Source organism: Trichechus manatus, unplaced genomic scaffold, assembly GCF_000243295.1.
Source record: "Trichechus manatus latirostris isolate Lorelei unplaced genomic scaffold, TriManLat1.0 scaffold00022, whole genome shotgun sequence".
NCBI lineage: Eukaryota > Metazoa > Chordata > Mammalia > Sirenia > Trichechidae > Trichechus > Trichechus manatus.
The window spans coordinates 16032593-16056970 of NW_004443958.1; positions in this window are offsets into that span (position 1 = coordinate 16032593).

Genomic DNA, 24378 nt, shown 5'->3' on the forward strand with positions numbered 1-24378 from the left:
CAGATCACCAGGCCTGACTTCCGAGGCCTGGGTGCATTCGAACCACTAACCTTTTAGTTAGTAGTCGAATGCTTAACTATTTGTACCACTCAGGATCCTTACCTGGATCCATCATACCTTGGAAATTACTTAGCACACAGAAGGTGCTCAATGTTTTTGAATTAACAGAAGCACACATAAGCAAATAAAAATATGCATCGATCTATATCAATGCATTCTTAAAGGGCTGAGCTAAAATGATGAATGGTTGAGTTACAATTTGTAATTAGGACAAGTTTGACCTGCTTGGACAGCTACTGAATCATTTGAAGCTGACATTATGGAGCATAAATGACAAATGACCCTTCCATGTTAGCATGAGTGTCATACACTGGGCAGAATGGACCACTGATCTGACCCAGTATTTTTTTTTTTTTTTTTTGGTATTCACTCATGGGAACATGATTAAGTAATTAACGGATTTCTGCAAACATCCACACAGGGATGTTTCGAGATCTTCAGCACTGCATTTGGAATTATTAGGAGAAAATTGCTTATTACCTATAAAATGTTAAACAAGGTGATGTTCTGGTAGCTCATCCAATTACACGCTGGAGAGCAGTTCAAACAATTCCATACAGACGAGCAGAAGGCATCTGTGGTGACTCTTCACATCAGAGCAGCAGTCGAACTGGGCCAGCAGAATCTCAGCTTCACTGAAGGGTGTTTTGAAATGACCATAGGAACTGTGAAGACTTCAGTTTACTCCCTCCTTCAACTCTCAGAAATGAGTGTTGTTGAGCATGGCATTTAACTTCTTTAAGGCTCACTTTTCTCGTTTGTAAAAGGAAGGTAATAATACCTTTATGTTAGATTTGTAGGTCCCCAGGTGGTGCAAATGGTTAAATGCTGGACTACTAACCAAAAGGTTGGTGGTTTGAACCCACCCTCTGGGTTCAGCACTGCAGAATAAAGTTCTGACGATCTGTTTCCATAAGGATTACAGCCAAGAAAACCCTATAGAACTAAGTTCTGCTCTGTAACACATGGGGTCACCATAAGTCAGTAGCAATTCAACAGCAATGGGTTTTTGTTGTTCTTTTTTTTAGGATGATTGTGAAGATTAAATGGGACAATTGTATGTGCAGTACCTGGTGATCCTTTCCTATATCTTTCTGATGGAAAGTCCTTTTCTTTTTAAATTTTGAAATTTGCCTTTTTTGTAGAATTTGATGGCACCATTCTCTTCATTCAACTTTTATTTTGCCTTTTTTTTTTTTTTTTGGTTTCCTATAGAAATATAAAATGATTTTAGTGTGTGTCTGTCTGTTTATCTATTTATCCTTTATCTAACATCTACATAAGGGGCAGTGGGGGCCCACCCGCCATGTGGGAGACCCCTGTGCTCGATTCCCAGCCAATGCACCTCAACTACAGCTACCACCCACCTGTCAGTGGAGGTTTGCGTGTTGCTATGACACTGAATAGGCTGCAGTGGTGCACTCAGACTAAGACAGGCTAGGAAGAAAGGCCTGGTGATCTACTTCTGGAAATTAGCCAATGAAAACCCTATAGATAACAACGACCTAGTCTGGCTAGGCATGGAGTTGCCATGAGTAGGGGCCGACTAGATGACTGCTAAAACAACATCTATATAGTTGTTGTCAGTATGATGTGGGTAAATGGTATTCAACTGTTAATTAGGTGCTCTGAATTCTAATTTATTTATTGTCACTAGCAACTTTTGCAGCTCAGTTATTCAGTCTTTCTAAACCCCAGTTTCTTCACAGGACGTTAATATTTAGAGTTTGTTAAAGGCCTAAACCTGTTGCCGTCAAGTTGATGACTCCTAGCGACCCTATAGGACAGAGTAGAACTGCCTCATAGGATTTCCAAGGAGCAACTGGTGGATTCAAACTGCTGACCTTTTGGTTAGCAGCTAAGCTCTTAACCACTGTGCCACCAGATCTCTTATTAAAGGCGTAAGAGCCTATATAGTCTACATCTCTCTAGCTACTTATCACTACTTTCCTATCTATATATCCATCCATCCATCTATCCTTCCATTCACAAACACTTTTTATACCATTCACAAAATGATCTTTTTATAGTAAATCGATCATTCATAGTACCTTAGGGCTACAGGTAAACAAGTAATATTAGTCGAAGCATTGCTAAAAACTGATGCAATCAGAGTAAAATCTACTATAGTCAATGAAGAGCCCTGGTGGCACAGTGGTTAAGAGCTCAACTGCTAACCCAAAGATCAGCAGTTCGAATCCACCAGCTGCTCCTTAAAAACCCTATGGGGCAGTTCTACTTTGTCCCGTAGGGTTGCTATGAGTCAGAATCGACTGGATGGATGTAGGTTTCAGGTAGTCAATGGCAGATATACTACACGTTATTATATACTAATGTATATCATTTGACCAAATAAAATTTAATTGGTAGCACGGGTGTACAAAACACATTCTGAGTTAACCCAAAATATGAAAATTTAAATTAACCAAACAAATACATGAGAGAGTTATTATTTATACCATAATCAGTCAGCATAGGAGTGTTTTAAATAACAAGCTCCTCTGACATATTCAAATTTAAGATTTACTTTATGAAAATCTAATCTACATACAGAATATTTGAAGAGCACAGATAACCCATATATTAAGCAGAGGTAGTCTTATCTTATATTTACCATTTCCATTAATATAAGCAATGTAGAAGCCTCAATTTCTTCTTAAAATATATTCTTAGATCTTAGTTAAGTCAATTCTGAATTTAGCCTCTAAGAAGAGAGATTCTTCTCTGTTTCCCTCTCTTATTCCCACCAATTCTGCCACCATCTTAGTCCAGACTCTTAGGATTTCTCTCCTGGTAATTGCAACAGCCTCCTAAATGATCTCCCTGCCTTTAAAGTCATTCCCCTTCAATTCATTTGTTACAGAATATCTGCTGATTTTAAAGATACAAATTTGATCTTACAAAGCCACTCAAAGGTTTCCCATCTCCCTTAGGCTAAAGATGAAACTCCTTAGCAGAACACATAGCCCTGTTCTGGTTCCACCGATCTCATTTCTCAGGACTCTACAACCACACCAAGATGGCGGTGAGTTGAACTTCTTACCACTCCCTGAGCTTTCTCTTGCTTCTCAGCTGTTCCAAATCTCTTTCTCTGTAGGAAACATTCTTTCCCTATTAACACAGTTGAATCCTATTTGATCATTTGATCAAGTGCGTCCTCCTCCAGGAAGCCAACCCCTGGAGATTCATCATGGATCTATCCCTCTACTCACTAGTCTACTAAGGTGCCCTTCTTACCCGCTTACAGTGTGTTCTCTGTATTACCTCGATTTGATACCTAACATACTGGATAGTAATTATCTAAAAACATTTTCCTGTCCCCCAGTACACTGTGAATGGCAAGGACAATGGTCCATGTGCCTAACACAGTGCCTGGCATGTACTAGGCATTTACTAAACGTTTGTTGAATGAACAAAGTGAATGAACTCTTTAAAACAGAGGCAACTTGGTTGTCACATACAACGTTTCAAATGAGGGAGAAAATTACCATACAGGATTATTTGTCTGAGTGCTTTGTTTCCCTGTCATATTATGTCAGTGATCAAAGGATAGAATTTTTTCCTCTAAAAATCGAAAAGACCTTTGTTTTTACTGCTTCTTCATCCCTCATATGAAAGGGAGCTTTATGGTCAACTTTAATATGACTTGATCGTCTCTGTGTTCATATCCCTTGATAGCTTGCTTTCCACCATAAGTCAGCAAGATCAAAACCTTCTAATTACCTTCACTACCTGCTGAAATAATGCTGCTGGGAATGTGTCAGTTGCTGCAACAATTATGCTGGTGGTAACGGCACAGATTCCCATGAGGCAGGGTGGTGATGCCTGGACTTCAAAGGGCTTATGCCAAGTAGTGATGTATATTGCAGTTCAGTTAAAGCATAATTAAGGTGGCATGCTGTATTCTAACTTCTGCTTGTGTCAAAGACATTCCATTCCAATAGTGCATACTGTCACCTCTATGGTGGCCCCAAAGTCACACAGGGGATGGCAGACAATTGCTCTTTAACTCCTCCAGCATTCATCCACCTGAGGATGGCACTGGGAGTTAAGTGGGATCAGATTCATTTCCACATACATGTCACATGCCGCTGCTTTGTGCCATGGTGGCAGTTATTATTATCCGCATTTTTCAGAGGGGTTAACTAAAGCTCAGAAAGGTTCTTTGACACACCCAAAGTCATAAACTCTGTCACTCACTAAGTCTGTATCCTTGAGCAAGTTTCCCAACCACTGAGATTTAGTGTTCTCATCCAAAAAGGAATTAATGCCATCATCAATGATCTGCATGTAATATACACCTCCACACACACATACTCAAGTAGAGTGATCAGTATAATAGGTATTCAGTAGATTCTAATTGTTGGAATTGTATTAGTTTTCAAAGACCTCAAAGCGGGTGACTCATTCATCTTCCCATTTTTCTCATGCCTAATGACACATCGGGGCAATGGTGGTTCAATGGAAGAATTCTCCCTTTCCATGCGGGAGATCCAAGTTCGATTCCTGACCAATGCGCCTCATGGGTAGCCAGCACCTATCTGTCAGTGGAGGCTTGTCTGTTGTTATCTTGCTGAACAGGTTTCAGCAGAGTTCACAGACTAAGACAAAATAGGAAGGAAGGCCTGGCAATCTACTTCTTAAAATCAGTCCGTGAAAACCCTGTGGATCACAACAATTCAATGTGCAACTGATCATGGGGAAGGCACAGGCCTGGGCAGTATTTTGTTCCATTATGCATGGGGTTGCCATGAGTCGAGGGTCAACTTGACAGGCAGCTAACAACAATAACGACCTATTAACCTCCACGAACTTTCTACTCAGTCTATCGAGCAACAAATGGAAACAACACTAACACTTGGTGGGCCCCATAGGTGACTGAAAAAGACCACACGGAACAGTAATTGGGGAGCAGGGGATGAGGTGGGCACTTGGAGGAAGTCATGGGGCCATCTTTGGCCGTTGCTCTTCTGGTGCCTCCCCAGTGGCTTGGTAAAAGGCACTGAGCTGGTTCATCGTGGCTAAGAGCACAGAATCAGGAGTTAGAAAAGCGTGAGTTCATATTCAAACTCTGTAATTTACTAGATACATAACTTTATTCAAGCTACAATACTTCTCTAAGCCTCAGTTTACTCCTCGGTAAAATGGGAATGATGTAGTATCTCCTTCATGGTGCTGTTGAGAGGATTAAATGAGGTAATGTCTATAAAGCTCTTGGCATTATGTGTGCCACATTTTCAGCATCCAGCTGAATAAACCTAGCATTGCAATTACTCTTGCTTCCTTTCCCGTATCTCTCCTAATCTCATCTCTTCTCACATATACACACTCTCACCAGACCTCACAACCACCACAGATTTTCAAATATTCTCCACAGTGCTATCATAAAGTGGAACAACTGAGCGAAAAAACAGGCTGTACACAAACTACCTCTGGAATTCCTTCCACCCTCATCTTTCCATTTCAATCAGACTCACATCTCAAAGGCCCAACCCATGTCTGACAATTCTCCTGGCAAGCGCTGTGTTGAGAACTGGAACATGGTCTCGGAGCCCTTTTAAAAGCAAGGCTTCCTAGTTATCATAATTAACCAGATTTCAGAGTGTACAGAGTGCTATCAGTGAGCGGTATCAGAGCTGCAGAATCTTCAGCATAAAACTAGGCTGAGGAGGATGAGAGAGAGTTCTGAATAAGATTCTATCACTTCCTGTCTACAAGTGAACAAAGATACCGGGGTGGTTCCCGTAGCAGTGTTTGGGTGTAAGAGTCTGTCAACAACCTTCCAGTATAGAATCCTGTTCACGCTTCAACTGTAGAGTAAGCTTTCCTGGAGCATAAACTTGCTTAAGTCTTGATATGCAGATTTCAGGGAACCACATTTAAGGAACAGAAGACCAAGTAATGGAGGAAAAAAGAGAAACAAGGAGCAAGTGTGGGAGGAGAAACAGACAGACTGACTTAGATGATTGTCACTCAGATACTTGGTATTGCAAGACTATTTTCTAAGTATTTGCTATCTGTTAAGAACTTGCATTTTCCCCTGACCTCTATTATACATTTTCAGCAAACGATAATACGAAAACAAACAAACACAAAAAAAAATTCCAAACCCTTAATGAATTCTCATAAATGGTATTAAAATTGAGAGAAGATTCTCAGTTTTAAAAGAATTACAGTAGGCAATTAGAAATTTGAATAGCTGGCAAGTTTTCAGATACTCCAAATTTACAGTAAAAACCCCAGTTTTCAGGAAATAAGTGATTCCATGGGATCAAATCTTCCTAAAAACTTTGAACCAGTCTTTTAAACGCTTTTTGATTTATCTTACTATTGGATACATTTTTTCCCCTAAGATATTTTCCATGCTTCCTGGTCTTAGAAGCTAAGACATAGACTCCATCAAGTAAATTGAATCTTACCTTGATGAGTGATCATGGCTATTACCATATTTTTAGGCATATAACGTGTGCCTTCTACATTTGTTTGCCAATTGTGCCCTCCCCTCTCGAGATATTTTTGAAAGCACACTATACTTTTTTTTTTTACAGTAACATGTTAAAAAAAAAATTGGCATAGTGGCACTTTTGAAAATACCTCCGGGGGAGGGGGAGGTTGGCAAACAAATAAAGGCATGGGTTATTTGCGTAAAAATACAGTATCACCATCAATGATACCATATTGTGACTTCAGGATTAACAGGTATGTAGCCTATTTTCCTTACACTGGTTAGCCTTGGACTGCTGTATGTTAGGAGTCATGTTTGATTTTTATGAATTTCTGTCTCATCCCTCTCTGTAATACCCTCAGCACTCACTCATTGTTTCAGACAATGTCTTCTAGCTGGAATAGAGCTGTTTACTGGTTCCTATCTGCGGTGGGGTTGAAAACAAGATCAGCCAGGCTTAATTTCTTTTCTTTCAAATAACATGGTAAATATCTGTTCCATACTAGGAATATGCTAGAAGTTGGTGATGTAGAGATGAGTAAGTCCTAGCAGTATATGGGCTAATGAAATAAACAGACATTTATGAACTAACCATAATTCAATGCACTGTTGTTGTTAGGTGCTGCCGAGGCAATTTCTGACAGAGTAAAACTGCCCCACAGGGCTTTCTAGGCTGTAATCTTTTTTTTTTTTTTTTCTAATTGTGCTTTAGGTGAAAGTTTACAGCTGAAGTTAATTTTTCATACAAAATTTATACACGTATCATTATGTGACACTAGTTGCAATTCCTATATTGTGACAGCACACTCCCCCTTTCCACCCTGGGTTTCCAGCATCCCTCCAATCAGCTCCTGTCCCTTCCTGCCTTCTCACCCTGCCTCCAGAGAGGAGCCACCTGTTTGGTCTCATGTACCTGCTTGAACTAAGAAGCGCACTCTTCAGGAGTATTATTTTATGTTTTGTAGTCCAGTCTAATCTATGTCTGAAGAGCAGGCTTAGGGAATGGTTTTAGTTTTGGGTTAACAGAGCGACCAGGGGCCATGGCCTCGGGAGTTCCTCCAGTCTCAGTCAGACCATTAAGTCTGGTCTTTTTACATGAGTTTGAATTCTGCTCCACACTTTTCTCCTGCCCCATCGGGGACTCTCTGTTGTGTTCCCTGTCAGGGAGGTCATTGGTGGTAGCCGGGTACCATCTAGTTCTTCTGGTCTCAGGGTGATGGAGTCTCTGGTTTATGTGGCCCTTTTGTCTCTTGGGCTAATATTTTCCTTGTGTCTTTGGTGTTCTTCATTCTCCTTTGCTCCAAGGGGGTTGAGACCAATGGATGCATCTTAGATGGCCACTCACAAGCTTTTATGATCCCAGACGCCACTCACCAAAGCAGGATGCAGAATATTTCTTAACAGACTTTGTTATACCAATTGACCTACATGTCCCCTGAAACCATGGTCCCCAGATCCCAGTCGCTGCTACTCTGTCCCTCAAAGTGTTTGGTCGTATTCAGAAAAAGTCTTAGCTTTTGGTTTAGTCCGGTTGTTCTGACTTCCCCTGTATTGTGTGTTGTCCTTCCCTTCACCTAAGATGATTCTTGTCTACTATCTAGCTAGTGAATTCCCCTCTCCCTCCCTCCCCACCCTTAACCATCAAAGAATATTTTCTTCTGTGTTTAAACCTTTTCTGGAGTTCCTATAATAGTGGTCTCATACAATATTTGTCCTTTTGCGACTGACTAATTCCATTCAGCATAACATAGGCTGTAATCTTTATGGGAGCAGATTTCCAGTTCTTTCTCCTGCAGAGCCACTGGGTGGGCTTGAACAGTCAACATTTTGGTTAGCAGCTGAGCACTTAACCACTGTGCCACTAGGGCTCCTTCAATGCAATACTGACCCTAATAATGGTAAGAGTGAAGCGCTCTGACGGGGATCTCAAACTCAAATGCCTACAGAGGCTGAAGAGATGATGAGAGGGGTACATAGGCCACACAGGAATAGAGGGACTGTCCTACAGGAGAAGCCTATGGCCATTTGAGCTGGTACCCAGTTCCAGTCCATTTTTGTCATAAAGAAACAGAGGGTCCAGTGTGGACCAATCTTCACTGTTTACATGGTGATTTTTTCATTTTAGAAGCATGGGCAGGCTTGATCAAGGGCTGCCTATTCAAGATCCCTGGTTACAAAGGGGAATAAAGAGAAAGGGATGTTTGATTATGACAGCAGGATTAGGAAACATTGTACAGCTGAGCTGCACCTTAAAACATGAGCCTGGAGAGTTGGAAAAAGGGGGAATAGCATTCTGCAGACTTAACCCCACCTGACATCCTATATATGTAATTTATTTGAATGTGGATTTCTCTCAGTGGACTATAAATCACTCAAGGACATGGATTTGGAGCCCTCATTAAATGTCTATTGAATTAAAAAAAAAAAAAAGCCCTTAGAGAAAGATAGTAGCATTTAAAGTATTATGTGAATGTGAAAATGCATGATGTGTTTGCCCTTGCTAGCTTCCTTTTTCTCTTCATTTATTCAACAAATAAGTACTGAGGGTCTACTATGTGCCAGGCAGGTTTTAGGTGGAAGGGGTACAGCAGTGAACCAAGAGGCAAAACCCCTGTCCTCATGGCACTTTACATTCTAGTTGGGAAGACACAGAAAATGAACAAATAACAATACACATACATACAGAAATAGCAGTGTATATGTTGTTATTAGTTGCCATCAAACTGGCACCCACTCCTGGTGACTCCATGCACAACAGAATAAATTGTTGCCCGGTCCTTCGTCATCTTCATAATCACTGGTATGCTCAAGTCCATTGTTGCAGCCACTGTGTGTTTTGAGTGACTTCCAACCTTCCAACCTAAGGGACTCATTTTCCAGTACTATGTGGAACAGTACTCTGCTGTGATCCATAAGGTTTTCATTGGCTGATTTTCAGAAGTAGATAGCCAGGCCCTTCTTCCTAGTGTGTCTTAGTTTGGAAGCTCCACTGAAACCTGTCCACCATGGGTGACCAGGCTGGTATTTGAAATACCGATAGCATAGCTTCCAGCATCATAGTAACATGCAAGCTAGACATCATGCTAAGCACTGGGATACTATCTATGATCAAACTCAGTCTCTTTTCACAGATGTTTCTAGAGGGTGAGAGAGAACTTAATCAAATAACCACACAAACTGACGTAAAATTGCCACTGTAATTGAGTGTTACTGATACGTCTATGAGTTTCCATGAGAGCAAGAATGCATTAATTCATTTATTCAATAATTATTTGTTGAGTACCTATTATGTGACGGACACCCTCTTCGAGACATAGGGATGTGGCAACGAGGAAAATAGGCAAAGCTTCCTGCCCTCTTGGAGTTGATATTCCAGTGGAAGGAGATGAATGATAAACAAGGCAATTTTATATATATACATACATATACAGAACAAAACACTGCCTGGCCCTACACCATCCTCACAATCTTTGAGCTCATTGTTGCAGCCATGGTGTCAATTCATCTCATTGAGGGTCTTCTTCTTTTTCGCTGACCCTCTACTTTACCAAGCATGATGTCTTTCTCCAGGGACTGGTCCCTCCTGACAATATGTCCAAAGTATGTGAGATGAAGTCTCGTCATCCTTGCTTATAATGAGCATTCTGGCTGTACTTCTTCCAAGACAGATTCGTTTGTTCTCCTGGCAGTCCATGATATATTCAATATTCTTCTCCAATACCATAATTCAAAAGTATCAATTCTTCTTCAAGGTTCCTTATTCATTGTCCAGCTTTCACATGCATATGAGGCCTTTTACCTTGACCCTTGTTTTTCCCCAATGCCTTCGGTGCAGCTTGGACCTCTTCCTTCCGTACCATCGGTTCTTGATTAATGCTATCTCCTGAAATGGCTGAATGTCGACCAATCCTTTTTGGTACAGTGACTCTGTGTATTCCTTCCATCTTCTTTTGATGCTTCCTGTGACATTTAGTATTTTCCCAGTAGAAGCCTTCAAAATTGCAACTTGAGGCTTTAATTTTTTCTTCAGTTCTTTCAGCCTGAGAGATGCCAAGTATTTTCTTCCCCTTTGTCTTTCTATCTCCAGGTCTTTGCACATTTCATTATAATATCTTACATTGAATACCTTACTTTGAAATCTTATGTTCAGCTCTTTTACTTCATTATTTTTTCCTTTTGCTTTAGCTACTCTACGTGCAAGAGCAACTTTCAGTCTCTTCTGACATTAATTCTGGTATTTTTCTTTCCTGTCTTTTTAATGATCTCTTTCTTTCTTCATGTTATGATGTCCTTGATGTTATTCCGCAACTCGTCTGGTCTTTGGTCATTAGCGTTCAATGCGTCAAATGTATTCCTGAGATGGTCTCTAAATTCAGGTGGGATATACTCAAGGTCGTACGTTGGCTCTCATGGACTTGTTCTGATTTTCTTCAACTTCAACTTGAACTTACATAGGAGCAATGGATGTTCTGTTCCACAATCAGCCCCTGGCCTTGTTCTGACTTATGATATTGAGCTTCTTCATTGTTTCTTTCCACAGATGTAGTCAGTTTGATTCCTGTGTATTCCATCTAGTGAGGTTCATGTTATAGTTGCCGTTTATGTTGTTGAAAAAAGTATTTGCAACAAAGAAGTCATTGGTCTTGCAGAATTCTATCATGGATATCTGGTATCATTTCTATCACCAAGGCTGTATTTTCCAGCTACCAATCCTTCTTCTTTGTTTTCAACTTTCGCATTCTAATCGCCAGTAATTATCAATGCATCATGATTGCATGCTTGATCAATTTCATACTACAAAAGTTAGTAAAAATCTCCAATTTCTTCATTTTTGTCCTTAGTGGTTGGTTCGTAAATTTGAATAATACTTGTATTAATTGGTCTTCCTTGTAGGCAAATGGATATTATTCTATCACTGACAGTGTTGCACTTCAGGAGAGATCTTGAACTGTCCTTTTGATAAAGAACATGATGCCATTCCTCTTCAATTTATCATTCCTGGCATAGTAGACCATATGATTGATTCAAAATGGCCAATTCCAGTCCATTTCAGCTCACTAATGTCTAGGACATCCATTTTTATGTGTTCCATTTCATTTTTGATGACTTCCAACTTTCCTAAATTCATATTTTTTACATTCCACGTTCCGATTATTAATGGATGTTTGCAGCTGTTTTTTCTCATTTTGAGTCATGCCACATCAGCAGATGAAGATCTCAAAAGCTTGACTCCATCAACATCATTAAGGTCAACTCTACTTTGAGGAGGTAGCTCTTCCCTAATAGTATTTTGTATGACTTCCAACCTGAGAGGCTCATCTTCCAGCACTATATTAGACAATTTTCTGCTATTCCTAAGGTTTTCACTGACCAAGTTTTTCAGAAGCAGACTGCCAGGTCCTTCTTCCTAGTTTGTCTTAGTCTGGAAGCTCAGCTGAAACCAATCCACCAAGGGTGACCCTGTTGGTATTTGAAATACCGTTGGCAAAACTTCTAGTATCACTGTAACACACAAGCCACCTCCATACAACAAACTGACAGACACGTGGTAGATATATATACTGGATATATATTATATTAAATTATAATAATTTAAGTATATAATACAGAATTTAAGTATGTATTATAAATATAGAATATATATACTTGTTAGGTGCTGTTGAGTCGATTTTTGACTCATAGCAACTCTATAGGACAGAGTAGAACTGTCTCATAGGGTTTTCTAGGCTGCAATGTTTATGGAACAAAGTTGCCAGTTCGTTCTCCCATGGAGCAGCTACGTAGGTTCAAACTGCCAACCTTTTGGTTAGCAGCCGAGTACTTAACCATTATGCCACCAAGGAGATGTACATATATATATATATATATATATACACACACACACACACACAAACACACACATATATAAGATATATATTATTATAAACATACTATTCTTTAGCACTGAGTAGATGCAGTAATAAATCCTTTCTAGCTAAGTTAAGGAGAGCAAAGGTAGCAAGTGGCTATACCAGGCCGATAGTTAAATCTCTTAAGGGTTTATTCAACCTATATATAAAGTCATATAAAGGAAGTCATGGTTTTAGAGATGGTGGCCTGGGAGGGAAGGACTCAGTGGGAAGACGGCCTTTGCATAAGGAAGTGAAAGAAATGACCTGTTTAGCCTTTCTGTCTCCTTTATCTCAAAAATGAGCATAATACTGCATAGAAACCAGGTTTATTGTGATGAATAAATGAGATAACATAAGTGAAAACATCTCAACTAGTGCCTGGGGCTCAGTAAATGCTGGTTCCTAACTGAATGACTCTGTTCCCTGTCTTCAGATGAGGTGGTATGTGCACCTATGTGTTCACCTAAGTGTGCATTTTTTCTAGATTGTTCCACCTAATTTTTAAACAAATCACTCCCTCCTGCCCCACTCTTAAGGTGATTAGTGACATTTACTTGCAAATAACACATTTTGTACTTAGGCATGTTTGTGTTCATCAACTCTTTCAGCTCCATAGTGCTGAAGAAGACAGCTTGTAGTACATCCTTGGTTGGTTTGTTCTGGGCATTGCTTGAGATGTATAGAAAAGTAACATCAATGAAATTTGCTGGTAATTCCAGGTCAGCATGAAAAGTATGCTGGACAAATTTCCCCTCGTGTAGGTTCAGGGAGTGTCTGTAGCTGGGAGCAGCAGATTGGATAACACTTTGCCTTGCAGGGCGACCCTGGTCCGACACTTAACCTTTTCAGATCTCAGTTTTCTCATGTCGAAAACAAAGGGCGTGCTAACCTTCTCTGACCCCTTGGAAGCGTTAGGTGGGGAACATAAGTTAATGTTTGGAAAGGCCTGTGTGACCCTTTCAGCCAGGACGTTATCAAAGTACAAAGTAAATTACAGGCCTGTTTGCCATCCCATTAGTGACTCAAATAATACAAGGGGTTTCTCCTGGCAAATCCTTGTAAGTCAGGCTTGTAATGCACACTGGTTTTGTTCACCAGAAAGGAAATGGAAATAGAAGTGCTGGAAACTTTTTCTCCAGGATCCTTTTAAAAAGTTTGGCAGTAGAAATTCTTATGGGCTTGCTCCCATAGAAGCCTCCAGGAGCACCCAGCCCCAATCCTTCGTCAAGTCTCGTTAGCCTGGAAAACAGATAGGGATTGGAGCTTAGAACCCGGACCCAAGGCTTCTGGACTTCTGCAACCTTAGTCAAGTCGCTTAGCATCCCTGACATTCTGTTTCTGGACATGTAAAATGAGGACGATGATAATAATATTCATAATAATAATATCTTCTTGGTGATGATGTTCCTTTAATATAATAAAATAGCAAAAAAAAAAAAAAAAAAAAAAAAAAAAAAAAAACCTGTTGCCCTCCAGTCTATTCCAACTCATAACAGCCCCATGTATTGCAGAGTAGATATGCTCCATAGGGTTTTCTTGGCTGTAATCTTTATGGAAGCAGATCACCAGGACTTTCTTCAGGGTGCTGTGGGTGGGTTTGAACCACCAACCTTTATGTTAGCAGTCGAATGCAAACCGTGTGTGCCACCCAGGGACCAGCCAGAACATACAGACTGTTAAATCTTACTATTTTAAGCACTCTATAAATATTATCTTCTTAAATCCTCACAAAAATCCCATGAGGTAGGGACTGTTATTATCCTTAATTTTCCTGTGAGGAAAACAAGGCTATGGAAGATTGAGAAATTTACTCATAGTTACATGCTCAAAAACTGGAAGGCTGGGATCTCCCAGAGATCTACCTGGGCCTAGGCTGGAATGCTGAACCTCCACTCTCATGCTCTGTTCATCTTTGTATGAGCTTGGCCTGGCACAGAGCAGGTCAGCAGTCCATCAATGCTACGTACCTGTGGAACAAAAATGCTCCGTGGTTTGTGAAGCATTATTGAAATGATGGGATATTAGGACTAATGCATTTCAAAGACTAAATGTGTCCATTGGCCCTTTGTGCAGACAGGAAACACTGAGACAACCTGAGATTAAGGGCCTTGCATGCTTTATTCACCGTAGTGTCCCAGCACCCAGCGTAACATTAGCCACATGGGAGATGTTTGCTATTTGTTGGTTGAATAATTGAATGAATGAATGAACAAGCATGTACTTGAGCACCTGAAATGTGCCGTCAGACTCTGTTTGAGGTAACAGAGATACCAAAAATTTAAGTCATGGCCTTTGACACTGAGACTCTATTTCCTTCTTTGTAAGTCAGTTTTTCTTTCTTTCTTCTGTTCTCATGCTTCTTTTAAGAGACTATGTCTCAAGCAGTGAGTTGCAAACTGGTGATGACGCACTGGAGCAGAGGTCATGGGTCTTCTCTGGAAGAGAACCAGTTACCTGTGTCCTGAAAGAGCCCCTAATTTTGAATACTCGTTTTGTGGTCACCTGGGCTTGAAAATGAGATGGTTTGAACAGGTTAGATCTACTATATTCTTTAATTAGCTCTCTGCACAGGGTATTGTGGTTAATGGTTTACATACCCACCTTCCTCACTAGACTCAGAAACTCAGTAGCAGGCACTGCATCTTATGTATTTTTGTTCCTATTCTTTTCCAGTGCCACCATAGGCCTGCTGGTTCTTGTTGTTTCCTACAAGAACAATAACTGAGGCACGTGCTTAGTTGTTTTCCAGAGAATGTAGGAAGCCTTAGCAATTATGTGCGCTATCTTCTTGTTTTTCAGAGGAGAAAAATGATGGGAAGGATTATGCTAAAAGTAACTGGCAGAGACAAAGCTGTGACTTGGATCGATGGCTCTAAGGCTTGTGGACTTCCCCAAGCTTGTGGTTCAAAGTCACATCTTTGCCTGAGAAGAAAGTACCATTCTTGGGTGTCATGCTGGGTTGCCGCAACCTCTGCTCTCAAGGGGCAAGGAAGCAACCAAGAGACTAGAAATGGGTGCTGAGCTGGCATGGAGAGTTAACGTTCCATCGAGAGAAGACTCGAGGCATATGCCAATCTAACAGCAAGGGAATCCTGCATACGCTGAGATTGTCATTGGCAATGAGCTGCTGAGAGCTGTCACTAAATCCATCTAGCAGGTGATGCTGGAGAAAAACATTTCCTTCTGGAGACTGGTCTGCTTGCAGTGACAATAAGGGATTAGCCAGGGAGCAACCTGAAGGCAGCCAGTGCAGCTAGCTATACTTTCCCATCCTTAGACTCATAAAGGTAAATATTTTTTCAAAGAATTAGCATGGAGCATTCTAATTCTTTGATAACCAATAAGGCTTATAAGTGATACATGCCAAGTGTTACGGACTGAATTGCGCTCCCCCAAAATATGTGTTGGAACCGCAATCTCTATACCTGTGAAAGTAATCCCATTTGAGAATAGGGTTTTCTTTGTTGTGTTAGTGAGGCCATACCAGTATAAGGTGAGTTTTAAAACTATGCATTTTTGAGTCTGAATAGAGCAGATTAGGCCAGTGAAGCAAGCTCAAATGGAGGGGAAGATACATGCCACGTAGAGATTGCCAAGAAATCAAGGAATGCTTGGTCTACAGAAACTGAAAGTGATGTTCTCCCAGAGACAACAGAGAGAGACCCTTCCCCTAGAGCCAGTGCCCTGAATCCATACTATTAGCCTCCTAAACTGTGAGAAAATAAAAATTTCTGTTCTTTAAAACCAACCACTTCTGTTATTTCTGTTATAGCAGCACTAAGAAACCAAGACACCAAGTTAACTGTGACACTCAATTAACTAGAACATTCCCATTTTTCAGATTCTAGAGAAAATCCGTATTTCGTTGCTTTGAGTTCTGTAACATCTATTGACCATCTGTGCTGGGGAGGACTGCATTTCAACAGCAGTTCCATGGGCACAGTAGTCTTAATTGTTTATATAATATTTTAGGTCATCAATTCTTCTCTCAATCTTTAATGTCAATTCTCTATAGGTCCTATTTTATTACTATACTGTTTTATCAGTCAGATTCCATCTGCATCTTAACAGCCCAGATTCTTTTTATTATTATCACTATTATTATTGTACTTTGGAAACCCTAGTGGGGTAGTGGTTAAGAGCTATGGCTGCTAACCAATAGGTCGGCAGTTCGAATCTACCAGGTGCTCTTTGGAAACCCTATGGGGCAGTTCTACTCTGTCCTATAGGGTCGCTATGAGTCGGAATCGACTCAATGGCAACAGGTTTGGTTTTTTGGTATTATACGTTAGGTGAAGGTTTATAGAACAAACTAGCTTCTCATTAAACAGTTAGTACACATTGTTTTGTGACATTGGTTACCAACCCCATGACGTGTCAACACTCTCCCTTCTTGACCTTGAGTTCCCTATTACCAGCTTTCCTGTCTCCTCCTGCCTTCTAGTCCTTGCCCCTGGGCTGATGTGCCCCTTTAGTCTCATTTGGTTTTGTGGGCCTGTCTATTCTTTGGCTGAAGGGTTCAACAGCCCAGATTCTTGAACTTTTATTGTCTGGTCTGCTGATGTACTCCTGGGCTCTGCCCAATGCCTTTGTGATAGTTTAACTACGGATTGCATACAAAGGTCAGACACCAGGGCTGGGGAGATCTCTCATCTGGATTTGTCAGTCCTCCCCTCTCAAAAACTGTTGCATTAACCCAAACAATGTGCAGTAGAGTCAAAAAAAGTAACTTTGTTTTCTAAAACAAATTCTACCTTGTTCTGGGGCCTCCATTCATGAAGATGGCAGAGGACACTTAAACTTACCATTCCCTTCTAGTTTAAAACAGCATCTTTCCTGTTCTGTTGCCTTGCTCGTATTTGGAAAAATATTCTGTAAATTCAAAGTTCAAATTTCCTATTAAGGTCATTTCGCTCTTCGGACAAGAAGTCTCCACTCCCTAATTCCTACCTCAATGGCTTCTGAGCAGAAAAGAATCCTCTATATTTTCTGCTGCCCTCTATTTGGGATGTCTTGCCTTCCTGTATTTGCTGTGGGACTCTGTTTTTGTGAACTTCTGAGGAATTGTCTGCTATTGAGGTAATGTCATCTTGGCACAAACTATGCTGAGAAACTTCTGGGGAGCTAGTCCATCTTCCACAGGACTCGATATTGGCTCTTGTTGATGCAGTCAAAAAAGCCAAAACCAAACCCATCGCCATCGAGTCGATTTTGACTCATAGCAATCCTACAGACACGCTAAACTCTGGTTGCACATCCCATTTGATACCTGGAAGGAAAACTACTGTGTATCCTAAGGTATTTTGGCTCTTATCCTTCACAAACTAACCCACCAGCCAGCACCTCAATGATCTTTTGAATCCTCTATAAGATACTCAAGGAGCCCTGCTGGCGTAATGGTTAAGTGTGCAGTTGCTAAAGGAAAGGTTGGCTATTGGAACCCAGCAGTTGCTCCGTGGGAGAAAAGACCTGGCGTCTGCTCCTGTAAAGATTACAGCCTAGGAAACCTTATGGGGAAGTCCTATGCTGTATTATAGGGACACCATGAGTTGGAATCGACTCGTGGAACCCAACACCAAAAACAATACAAGATATTCAGAAACTTTTGAATCTTGTCCACACAAGGTGTTGGAGAGGCAGAAAAGTAGGAAGATGCTGTCTTAGTCATCTAGTGCTGCTATAACAGAAATACCATGAGTGGATGGTTTTAACAAAGAGTTTATTTCCTCACAGCAAAGTAGGCTAAAAGTCCAAATTCAGGGCAACAACTCCAGGGGAAGGCTTTCTCTCTCTCTTTGCCTTCTCATCAACCTTCCCCTGGATTAGGAGCTTCTCCACGAAGGGACCCTGTGTCCAAAGGATGCACTCTGCTCTCGGCACTGCTTTCTTGGTGGTATGAGGTCTCCCCTGTCTCTTTGCTTGCTTCTCTCTTTTATATATCAAAAGAGATTGCCTCAAGACACAATCTAATCTTGTAGATTGAGTCTTGCCTCACTAACACAACTGCCACCCATCCCGCCTCATTAACATCATAGAGGCAGGATTTACAACATATAGGAAAATCGCACAAAACCAGAACTCATGGCCCAGCCAAATTGATACACACATTTTTGAGGGGATATAATTCCATCCATGACAGATGCTCTCTCAAGCCTTTGTTCTGCCAAAAGTTTTCACACGACTGTTGTACTTGGCTTCAACAACCTCATTTTGTAAGACAGTTTTTCCTCAGATAAACCTGTTGCCATCCAGTCGATTCTGACTCATATCAATCCTACAGGACAGAGTAGAACTGCCCCATAGGGGTTCCAAGAAGCAGCTAGTGGATTCAAACTACAAACCTTTTGATTAGCTGCCAAGCTCTTAACCACTGTGCAAATAGTGCCCCATCTGCTTTCAGCTCCCTTCATGACCCATTCATGGTTTCTATCTCAGGACAGAACTCCACCATTGATCTGCCAGTTCGTCTTACTGTGGTGGTTTGTGTGTTGCTGTGATGATGGAAGCTATGCCACCAGTGTTTCAAATGCCATCAGGTCACCCACAGTGGACAAGTTTCAGGGGAGCTCCCAGATTAAGACAGTCTAGGAAGAAGGATCTGGCGATCTACATCTAAAAAAACTGAAAGCCTTATGAATAGCAGAGAAATGTCTGACAGAATGCAGGAAGATGAGCCCCTCAGGTTAGAAGACACTCAAAATATGACTGGGGAAGAGCTGCCTCCTCAAAGTAGAGATAACCTTAATGATGTGGATGGAGTAAAGTTTCGAGACCTACATTTGCTGATATGGCATGACTCAAAATGAGAAGAAACAGCTGCAAATACCCATTAATAATCAGAATGTGGAATGTACGAAGTATGAATTCAGGAAAATTGGAATTCATCAAAAATGGAGCACATAAAAATCAATATCCTAGACTTTAATGAGCTGAAATGGACTGGTATTGGCCATTTTGAATCAGACAATCATATAGTCTACTATGCCAGGAATGACAAATTGAAGAGGAATGCCGTCCCATTCATCATCAAAAAGAACATTTCAAGATGTATCCTTAAGTACAATGCTGTCAGTGATAGGATAATATCTATACACTTACAAGGAAGACCAGTTAATACGGCTATTATTCAAATTTACCCACCAACCACCAGTGCCAAAGATGAAGAAACTGAAAATTTTTACCAATAGTCTGAAATTGATCAAACATGCAAGCACCATATTTATTCAATCTGTATGCTGAGCAAATAATCTGAGAAGCTGGACTATATGAAGAAGAACGTGGCGATAGGATTGGAGGAAGACTCATTAATAACCTGTGATACACAGATGACACAACATTGCTTGCTGAAAGCAAACAGGACTTGAAGTACTTACTGATGAAGATCAAAGGCTATAGCCTTCAGTACGGATTACACCTCGACATAAAGAAAACAAAAATTCTCACAACTGGACCGATAAGCAACATCATGATAAACTAAAAACATATTGGCGTTGTCAAGGATTTCATTTTACTTGGATCCACAATCAACACTCATGGAAGCAGCAGCCAAGAAATCAAAAGACTTATTGCATTGGGAAATCTTCTACAAAAGACCTCTTCAAAGTGTTAAAAGGCAAAGAAGTCACTTTGAGGACTAAGGTGCGCCTGACCCAAACCTTGGTATTTTCAATAGCTTCATAGGCATGCAAAAATTGGACAATGAATAAGGAAGACAAAAGAAGAATTGATGCATTTGAATTATGGTGTTGGCTATGAATACTGAATATACCATGGACTGCCAGAAGAACGAACACATCTGTGTTGGAAGAAGTACAGCCAGAATGCTCCTAAGAAGCAAGGATGGCAAGACTTCACCTCACAAGCTTTGGACATGTTATCAGGAGGAACCAGTCCCTGGAGGAGGATGTGTCATGCTTGGTGAAGGAGAGGGTCTCTGTAAGTCAGAACCAACTCAACAGCAATGGGCTTTTTTGATTTTTTATCTTCTCTGCGTAGCTCCAAGTCTACCAGTAAAGCAGACTTGTAAGTAAATAAATTACTTACAAGTAAAAAATTCAGTGTGATTATTTCAAAGGATACAGACAAAACCATGGGAGAAGTCTTTGCCTTCTGTAAGAAAGTATAAGTGTTGTAGCACAGAGAAGGGAGAGTCTCAGGGGCTCAAGGATGACACGTCAGAGGAAGCAATGTCTAAGATGGATTGCAAAGGATGACTCATTAAGTGCTCAGAAAGGGAGGAATCTCTCCAGGCAGAGGGGGTGATGTATAAAAAAAGGACTAATGCATACCTTGGATAAACAGGCATTTGATTTGAATCTCCAAATGTTCTGGCAGAAGGCAAACAATTATTTACACACTGGTTAAATGCTGAGTGTGGACTATTTAAAGAGCATAAAACCCAGTCCTTTGTCTCAGGACACCCAGACTGGGCACATGAGTGGGGAGATGGACTAAGTTAATCATTGAAATTGAAACAAGCACAGGGGCTATGGAAAAATAAAGGAAGATTGACTAGGGTGTGTGTTGCCCTTTCTAGGTAGACTGCAAGATTTTTCATGCCTTTCCTAGATCACTGGGTCATACTACTGGAAGGCAGCTTGGAATGAAGTGACCTCTGTTAGAGGGACCAGTACTTTATGGAGAAGAGTAAAGCCAGAAACACTTAGATGTAAGTAGCCTAATCGGAGCTACTTAATGCAGCTCCCATCTGGCTGGCTTTTCTAATATCCTGATCTTTGTAAGCCATCATTTCGCGTCACCATTTAGTGACATGTTGGATGGTTGTTTTCTTTTTTTTTTTTTTAAAGAGCAAAGACAACTCAGGAAGATGAATGTGTGTGGCTGAGCTAGAGAATTAATCAACCTTAGGGAGAAGACTCACTTCTGGATATCTCATTCATTAGGAAGCCACTGATTTCACATCTGTGATCACTTAGACTTTTATATCTCCACTCTCTGTAAAGATAGCATTCACAAAAGTATACACTGTAGACACGGATGTAAGAGAAATGTTTAACCCCATAAGAAAATTAACAGCATTCAATAATAATTTAGTATTAGAGGCAGAACTAGAGTGGTGCAGAGGTTAAGAGCTGGGCTGCTAACCAAAAGGTTGGCAGTTTGAATCCACCAGCCGCTTCTTGGAAACCCTATTGGCCAGTCCTACTCTGTCCTATAGGGTTGATATAGGAGTGACTCGATGGCAACAGGTTATTTCCCAACCTAGCAATTTTTCTTCTAGTTGATAATTCAAGATATTTCTAAAAACAGACAAAATCTCCCTGCATGTCTATATAAATGTTGCATGTGAGGTAATAGTGTGTAGAGAAAAGAAAGTAATCGTTATTATTTTTATATAACTTCTATGTTCCAGGCACCTGTTTTCAGAACAACTGTATGAAGTATACACTACTACGCCTCCATAATGATCAAGACTCTTGACTAAGGTCATGCAGACATCAAACAGTCAAGCCTGGACTTCAAACCCTGCCCATCCCTTTAAAGCTTGTATGCCTAAGCACTGCACCTTAATGCCATTTTCATGGTCTTCTAGAGATGAGCTTAGAATTTGGAAATAATCCCTAACCAATGACATGCTGTTAGGAAATGTCTTGGCTTATTTAGGGGGGCAGAAGGACTGAGGTCTCAAGGTCTCTAGAGTTTGGATGAGAGGAGGCAGGCTGGAGTCCTGGAGTTCCTGAAGGGATTATGTAGATGAAAAGTCATCATGGGTGGAAAGTGGTATCCATCCCAGAGCAGCCCTCAAGAGGTCCAAGGCTGTAAACTGGTCCCTGGATAGATACAAAACTAGGAAGCAGAGGATTTGCTTGGGGCCCTAGAACTTTAGGAAGACAGGCTATTTGAGTGGGTTGACTTGAAACCCTGTGTGGGCTATGATAGAACAGATACTGTGGGCTCTCTGAGATGGATGAAGAGAATTGAGGGAAAGAAGAAAGTTTGTAAGTTTATAAGGCTAGAGAGAGGCTGATTTTATGGTACAAGAGGGTGAGATCCCTATAGACTTTGAGTTCATAGGGGAATATTCCAAGGAAATGAGTTTTTGCCGAAGCCCAGATCAATATTGTACAAACATCAACTGAGGAGCCCTTGGTGTTAGAGCCAGGGGCCTGACATGGAAAGGTGGGTAGGCATGTGGAGGGCGTGGACAGTTTAATACTCTGGCTATTGTTAGATGCTTTCGAGTCTATTTTGATTCATACTGACCCCATCTGACAGGGTAGAACTGCCCCATAGGATTTTCTAGGCTATAATCTTTACGAAAGCAGATCACCAGGTCTTTCTCCTGTGGAGTCGCTGGGCAAGTTCGAACCACTGACCTTTCAGTTAGCAGCCAAGTTATTAACCGTTGCACTACCAGGGATTCTTAATACTATAGCACTCCTTCAAAGATATATTTGTGACATATTTGTTCAAAGTTTATTTTGGGAGACTCAGCCCTAATCATATATACCCACTCAGCAACACAAAATGCCTTGTCCTTCATCAAATCAATACTCAATTACAGGGCAGCTTAGACACCATCTTTTGTGATGTGAACATGCTGTGCCGTGAACTCACCCTTCCTCTATAAGAGAGCACAGAGCTTACCCCACAGAGCTTACCAAAGTTTCCTTTCCATGTGTAGCATTATCAGAGGATAGTTATAAATGAATACAATTTTCTTCATTCAGCAACATTCCCGACGAGGTTGCAAGCTCCCTTGAGATTGGAGCTCCCGGCACATACTCAAAGTGACTTGGGTCATTTGTATTCTTCTAAGTCTAGATTTTATAAGAGCAAGTTCTACTTCTGTAATGTCCACAAAAATCCATGTAATTTGGGCCATTTTTTTTCCCTCCATGGACCACATATCGTATGACTGCATTTATATCAAATGTTCAGAATAGGCAAATACATACAGAAAGAAATCCAGTTAGTGGTGACCAGGGACTGAGGGAAGAGGGAATGAGGAGTGACTGCTAATTGGTACAGGGCTTTTTTGGGGGTGCTGAAAATATTCTGGAATTAGATAGTGGTAATGATTGCACAACTTTATGAATATACTGAAAAACCACTGAAGTGTACACTTTACAAGGGTGAATTTTGTGGTATGTGAATTATCTTTCAATTTTTGAAGAAAGTATAGGAAGTCTCTTCCTAGCACTGGCATTTTACAACGTTTCATAAGTCAGTTGTGTGTGTGTGTGTCTATTTTTAATGAATTCAACGTGAAACATAAAAAACATTTCTTTGTTAGTATTCTTTTTGCCCCTAGAGTGCAAACCACAATTTTTTTTAGAATTATTTTATTTTATTCATTTTGTTGCAGTTGTTGTTGAGAATATACATAGCAAAACATATACCAATTCTGCCCGTACCGTTTAGTGACATTAATTACATTCTTGGAGTTGTGCAAGCATTTTCACCCTCCTTTTCTGAGTTATTCCTCCACCATTAACATAAATTCACACAATTTTTGCCAATTCAACTTTTTATAGGTGTACTACTTATTGACAGTAATTACAGTAATTGGTTGTGCAATCCTACCCTTAATCAATGCAGTATTTCCATCATCGTTAACCTCCCCCCCCATTTCCTCCTCCCCTCCCACCCCTGGTAACCACTAATAAACTTCGGTTTCTATACATTTGCCTTTTCTTGTATTTTTATATAAGTGAGGACATATAATATTTGTCCTTTTGTGATTGACTTCGTTCACTCGGCATAATGTCTTCCAGCTCCATCCGTATTGTAGCATGTGTCAAGACTTCATTTCTCCTGCTGGCTGAGTATGTATGTACCACATTTTGTTCAGCCATTCATCTGTTGACAGGGATTTAGGTTGTTTCCACCTTTTGGCTATTGTGAATAGTGCTGCGGTGAACATTGGTGTACAAATCTCTGTTTGAGTCTCTGCTTTCAAGTCTTATGAGTATATACCTAGGAGTGGAATTACTGGATCATATGGTAGTTCTATTTTTA